The following is a 7,347-nucleotide window of genomic DNA, read 5'->3' as shown; positions in this document are numbered from 1 at the left end:
GTTTGTTGAGTTATTTTATCCCAGCAGCAGCAACAGTTGACTTCGTTGAGTTGCTGCCTTATTCCTGGACCGTACAAAACAATTTTATCTTTTATTATTACATTTTTAAGTTCACTCCGCGACTGCGCCAGTTATATGTTTCAGTGGCTGCACTGAATACTGGGCAGGAACATTGGCCTTAAAAGAATATATTGTATAAAATAAAACAAGGACTTTCTTTACACTTATTTATTACAAGGAATCAAATATAACTTTATTTCAAGAACGTTTATTATGAAGTCTTGAACACAAAACGGTCAGGCAACAACTGACTTTTGGTTCACTAAATCTAAAAGTCGTTACTCTCAATTCTTAATTATTGGTATGTGGTACATAACCCATACACTCCTACTTTCTTTGTATGTATGTATATATTACAATATATTCATATGTATCAATATTCCTAACTCAGCATTATTCTTATTTCCAATCTGTAATTATTCATATGCCTTTGATTTCAATACTTGCCATGCCATAGCATTGCAGTTGTTTTCTTAGCCACGGTGGCTTTAGTTTCATTTGCCTACAGTTAGATCGGCATTCGTCAGTCTCCGACTAGCACTCATTGCGATCGGTTCGATTATTCTGAGTTGTGTGCCTGTGCTTTAATTTTTGCTTATTAAAGCTTATTGTTACGCAAACACACGTGTTTCGTGCTTGATCATTTGTAAATATATCACTTATTTTTTCTTTCAACTAAGGTTTGCAAATAAATCTGGTGAGTTATTAAGTGTTCAATATGGCCCCCCAAGCTTGGGGACAACCGGTATGCCATTTTTGCAACCGGTCCCGAAGCAAAAAAAAACGTACTTTTACTAAGCTACTAGACCCCTTCCCCGCACTCCCTAAAGTGCAAGTACCAAACCCAAAATTTGTGTTACTCTCCTCCCTTCAAGATAATAAACCCATATCCGACTTCTCATGCTTTGCTGTACATCGTTCTTTACACCTGATTAGCAAAGAAATCATATCAATTTCCGAATTACGTGATGGTAATCTGTTACTGTTGGTGCAAAATAAGCAAGTAGCTGACAGATATTTATCAGCAAAAGAGTTAGTTGGGCTTTGTAAAATTAAATGCACTTTGCATGAAACACTCAACTTAACCAAAGGAACTATTTATGCCCCATACCTCAACAAAATACCAGAAGAAGAAATCGTGCAAGAGTTGAATGCACAAGGAGTAGTTTCAGCATTTAAATTCCCAAAAATTGTTGATGGCAAGACAATCCCCAGTGGAGTTGTTTTGCCTTCATTCGATCTTTACAAACTACCCGAAAAAATCGATATTTCTTGGCATTCAGTTAAAGTACGCGAATATATACCCAACCCCATGCGTTGTCGTAACTGTCAATTATTGGGACATACTACGAAGCGCTGCAAATATCCATCGGCATGCACTAACTGCAATCTGCCACCACACTCTCCTCAAGAATGCACCCGTACCTATTGTGCCAACTGCGCTGAAAGTCACCCAGCCTCGTCCAAAGATTGCAAAAAGTATGTACAACAAAAATAAATATTAAAAATAAAAACCATAAAAAAATGTTCAATGCACGAAGCTAGGAACATACACAAATCACAAACTCAAACCCCCACTACTCCCTCAGCATACTCCGCTGCTTTAATTAGCACAGGCACATCAACCGTCAAAGCAAACAAGCCGCCAACAAGCAAAACTACTCCTCCAGAAGAAAAGTCTATCACACCTCCCTCTGCTTCGTCAGAAAAAGCCATCAACTCACCAATCTCTAATTCTCCTATCCCTCAATTCGCTTACTCAGCGACCAACACCCAACTAAACACAGATTACTCTTTCAAGTTTAACAACACAAAAGATTCCACCTCTCTCTCTCAATTTAACCTCTCTTCTAACCAACTCCCAAATGTCAACTCCAACAAACTCACCACTTATACAACAAATACAAACCATATTCTTAGCACCAATCAACCTATGCATAGTAACAACAAAAACGACTTTGATATGATCGATGACATATAAAACTCTGTGTTAAATCAGACATCAATTTAATTCCCTCTTTTCTTAACTAATATGAAGATTTTGCAGAGGAACATAAAAGGCTATATCAATAACTTTCTCGAACTTCAGTTGTTGATAAAAACTATTGACCCAGATGTGATATGCCTTCAGGAAACGCACTTTCCTTACAACCAAAATAACATAATATACCCTAAAGAATACTCTGGATATTTTACCAATTTACATACAAATGGCAGCGCGAAGCAAGGTATTGCTGTACTTATAAAAAATCACCTACCCCACAGACAAATACAATTCAACTCATCTATCGCATCTATTGGAATCGAAACCTCAATTAACTTTAATTTCAGTATTTTTAACACCTACATTCCTCCCCTTCAAAATTTTTCAAGCAGTGATCTTTTTTCAATAACCCGCAGTGCCCCATCACCAGTACTGCTTACCGGCGATTTTAATGCATGGAGCCCTTTGTGGGGATCTATGAAAGCAAATAGAAGAGGAACTCAAATTGAAGACTTCATCATCTGCCAAGATCTTGTAGTCTTAAATAATGGTTCACCTACCCACTTTTCCACCCATCAATCCTTTACCCACGTTGACTTCACCATATGCTCCTCTAATTTTGCTCCAAAGTGCTCTTGGGAGATTTTCGATAGCCTACATGGAAGCGATCATTTCCCAATAGTTACCCACATACAATCTGCACTCTCTTTTGAGAAAGTTAGACCTGGAATAAAATTTAAAACTGATCTAGCCAACTGGTCTTTATTTCAATACCACTGCACTTATCTTTCGTCACAATCCAATATCTCAAACAATATTAACGTAGAAGCGGCCAAATTAAATAAAATAATTCATTATGCAGCAAATATATCAATTCCACAATGGAAATCCTGCTGGGTAAAAACCATAACACCTTGGTGGACCACCAACATACAGAAACTCAGGCAAGAAAAACAAATCCTCTGGTACAACTTTAGGAGAAATAGAAGTAACGAGAACTTGATTTTATATAAAAAGGCCAGGGCAATTTTTAAAAAAGCTGCAAAAGAAGCAAAAAACTTTAGCTTAGAGAAACTTACCTCCAAAATTAACTCAAATTCATCCTGTAAAAGGATCTGGGACGACATTAAAATGCTGTGCCGTAATAAGAGAAATACCTCTGTCAAGCTATTACATGTCGGTTCAACGATGATTACATCTTCCTTAGAAATCGCAAATTCTTTCGGATCCTATTGGTCTAGCTACTCCGAAGATAGCAACTTCCATGCCGAATTCATCAAGCAGAAAAACGCAGTATTACATCACAACTACATACCACCCAATATTTCATCTCTTTCAAGAAAAATCGAAGTCAAAATAGCCAACATTAAGCTCGAAAACTGCTTGCAGAGCGCCAAGGGCATAACCCCAGGTTTCGACCGCATCAATTCTCCTATGCTATACAACTTGCCTCCATCAGTAAAAAATAGAATGATTAGCCTATTTAACAACATCCTAGATAAAGGTATTTATCCGCAAAACTGGCGTACGGCAGCCGTAGTTCCAATCCCCAAGCCAAATAAACCAGTGTCAGAAATTACCGCATAGAGGCCTATTTCCCATTTATCATGCATCGCAAAAATATTCGAAAAAACCCTTGCGAAACGAATTATATGGTATGTTACGAGAAGCAAGTTTATCAGCCCCAACCAGACTGCCTTTCGGAGAAAACAATGCACAACCGATGTACTGCTGCACCTGCAACATTATGTGTCAAACGCTCTTTCATCACGGAATCATGTTACCATATTGGCAACGGATTTCGAAAGAGCTTTTGATCGCATCAGTGCGCATGTAGTCCTCCAGCAGCTCGCCGCTTGGGGAGTGGGTCCAAAAATCTTTAATGTAGTTAAAGCTTTTTTGACCTGCCGCAAGTTCTGAGTTAAAATAAACTCTCAATTTTCAAACATCTTCCCTCTTCACAACGGTATACCGCAAGGATCACCATTGTCAGTGATCCTTTTCATTATTGCTTTCGAGCAACTCAGCAAAATAATAGCTAAGTATAACAAAATAGAGCATTTAATATACGCCGACGATGCCATACTTTTCTCAAATATATCAGATATGAATAAAGTCAAATCATTGTTCTTAAATATTCTAGACGAAATAAAAACATGTGGTAACTCCTCTGGAGCCAACCTATCGATTAGTAAGTGTAAAATTCTGCACATTTGCCGAAAAGTAAACTGTAGTAAATTTATCTTATGCCTAGACAACGCTAATATTGAATTTGTAAATAACCTTAGAATTTTAGGAATAATTTTTGAAAAAAACTTTAGTTTCAAACAGCAATGTCTTAGTTTAAGGAAAAGTTTAGTTAGAAAACTTAGTGTTATTAAATATTTAACTTCAAAACATAGCTTAGCTTACGTTAATACTCTTATAAATGTCACAAGAGCTCTGATATTATCCAAAATTTAATACGCGTTACCAATCTACGGATGGTGTTCCGCCAGTAATTTGAAACTACTGTATAAACCTTACCACACCGCAGTAAGAAGGAGCATACATGCCTTCCCCACATCTCCCACTGTCGCCATCCTGACTGAAGCAGGACTACCAAGGATCCCGTACAAAGCAACATACAAGCTAATCCCCAAACTTTACAACGCAAATAATGCGCTTCTTCACAAAGATGTTGTGTCAACAATTAAACAAAAAAGACACTACAAGGTGGAATCCACGATACGGCGAAGTGTGCGCCTTACTAAGTCTCTGGAAATAGATCTCCGGCCGCAACTGATTAAACCAGACATCGTACCCTACTGGTTTTTAAACCATTCATCATTTATATTGGATTTAGAAAAATTCTCCAAAGATTCTACAAGCACTGCGGTCTTCAAACAAGCATTTCGTGAGATAACGGAACCTCTGCAGAAGAAAGGCTGGAATTTCCTTTACACTGATGGGTCAAAAACCGTGAACAGCACATCCTTCGCTGTTGTAAAAGGTAATGGCACGGTCATCACGCGGGGAATCCTCGAACAACACTGCTCCATATTTACAGCTGAGGCACTAGCCTTGAAACTAGCTACCGAATTTGCAAAAAATAATAAAGGTAAATTTGTTATATGTTCTGATAGGAAATCTGCAATCAGTGCAGTTAGAAACATAAATAATGCAAATAACATCATATCTGCAATCAGAACAATTTGCATACAATGTTCAAATAAAATTCGAGTGATGTGGATCCCAGGACATAAAAGTATACAAGGCAATGTATTTGCAGACCTCGCTGCAAGCGAAACACACTCAACACCTTGCTTAACTCATCACACGGCAAGCAATACTGATATAATTAACGCCATTAACAGAAAGTTATATCTTGAGAAGCTAAGTAGTTGGCGTAATTACAATCACAGATACTCCACTATAAATAAAAACGCGAAAGGTGCTGTCTACCCGACCACATGCTCCCGGCAACAAATTCAAGCTTTTATTCGCTTTCGCATAGGACACACACAACTTACACATGAGCACTTGCTTCAAGGTTCACGCCCATCAGCATGTCCCGCCTGCAACAGGACGTTATCCGTAGACCACATCCTAAACGACTGTCTTCAATTAAAATCCATCCGTAAAAAAATTTGTGGTAATATCACACCCAGTTCATGTTTAACCGCAATCAATGCTGAGAATATGTCAAAACTTCTAAACTATCTAAAAGCATGTAACTTACTTAATAGAGTTTAATATTTATTTGTGATATTTTCTTATTCTATAAGCGAGTCAAAGGCTCTGGTAGCTAGCACTCCATTAGTTACTAAGTATAATAATTGTATTATTGTACCTAGCTATAATAATTTATTTAATAAATAAATCGGCATTCGTACATACATACCGTGTTGGAAAAAATTATAGAAACATACAGCTTTCATATATTTTTTATTGTTTGAAGAACTCTTTAATTTTAAACACATTCCGATTTCGTACATTTCGTTTACGTTAATTTAAATCTAGACTTCTTTTGCAAGGACAATAAGCCATAAATAAATTGTGGCCCTTTTTTAATTTTGGCCTGGAAGATATAATAGAAACCAAGTATTATTTCTAAATAAACTAAGCTTTTAACCAAAAATTCTTACAATAATATTATTGTTTTAATAGCTTATTGAATCGCCGCATTGCCTGATTACCTCTTCGCATATTCTGTGCATCGAATTGACGAAGTTTGCACAAACACTTTTCGGAATGGAATACCACGATTTTAGAATGTGGCGCCAAAATTCGTCTTTATTGCTGGCTTTAAAAGGCCCGATTCTCTTAATTAAGTCCGCCCAAAGGTGCGCAATAGGGTTGAGGTTTGGCTATTGTGGCGGCCACTCCATAGCCTACACTGTTTCCTTCTTTAACCACTACTTTACCAGTTTTGATGCATGTTTAGGATCATTATCCTGCAGTAAATCCCACCGCAATGGCATTTCCTCTTTAGAATAGGAAAGCCTTATCATCTGTAATATGTTTACATAGTCAAGCGCGCACATTTTGTTCTTAATCCAAAGTATTGGACCAACTTCTTCCTTCGGGAAGCAGCCCTATACCATAATGGAACTCCCGCGGTGCTTAACCGTTTTTTTTCGTGTGTTGTGGATCAAAGGACGTTTTACGTACTATTTTCCATCTGATCCAAACATATTACTCTTTGTCTCATCAGACTGCAGCACATTTTTCACCATTTTGACGAAAAAGATGTTTTCTGGCAAAACCAAGTCTGTTGTTTTTGTTTTTAAGCCTCAGCAACGGTACCTTTCTAGAGATTCTGGCTGAAAGTTTGGCTTCTGCCAATCTGTACGTCATGGCTCGGCTTGTTACATCGACATTCAATTCTGTTTTCAGCTTTCTTGAGGACAGAAAAGGGTTAACTTTGTAATGCCGAATTAAACGCCTTTGATCGCTAGCAGTCATTTTTCACTTTGTACGACGTGTTTCTGGTTTTTTACGCTATGAAGGGCAGGGAACACCTTCGTTTTGGAACAGCCCACCATATCTACTATCTTACTCATCGAATTTCCTTGTTTTCTTGAACTTATTATTAAATTCTTCTCCTCTTCCGTGCAGTGTTTAGCTGGGCCCATTTTATTATTTTTTTATGTTTCAATAACCTATAGTATAACTCTACTTTAGTTAACGTTCTTAAAAAACGATATTAGAAGTGCCAAAAATAATTAATTTACCTTTTGTAAAGCACCGATATTAACAAACACGTTTTGTTTCTATTATTTTTTCCAAGCGCAACACTTCAATTGTTTACTCTCTCTCAC

General features: G+C 37.4%; 1 pseudogene; it reads left to right on the top strand.

Annotated features, from left to right (window-relative positions):
* Positions 1-791: 791 nt before the first annotated feature.
* LOC108365636 (uncharacterized) lies at positions 792-2,041 on the top strand (annotated as a pseudogene).
* The last annotated feature ends 5,306 nt before the right edge of the window (positions 2,042-7,347 follow it).

This window comes from Rhagoletis zephyria, unplaced genomic scaffold (assembly GCF_001687245.7).
Source record: "Rhagoletis zephyria isolate East Lansing unplaced genomic scaffold, Rhagoletis_zephyria_1.1 Rzeph_scaffold_01939, whole genome shotgun sequence".
In the NCBI taxonomy this organism is placed as follows: Eukaryota; Metazoa; Arthropoda; class Insecta; order Diptera; family Tephritidae; genus Rhagoletis; species Rhagoletis zephyria.
The sequence above is the reverse complement of the archived record's forward strand: the minus strand, read 5'-3'. Positions and strand labels throughout refer to the sequence as shown.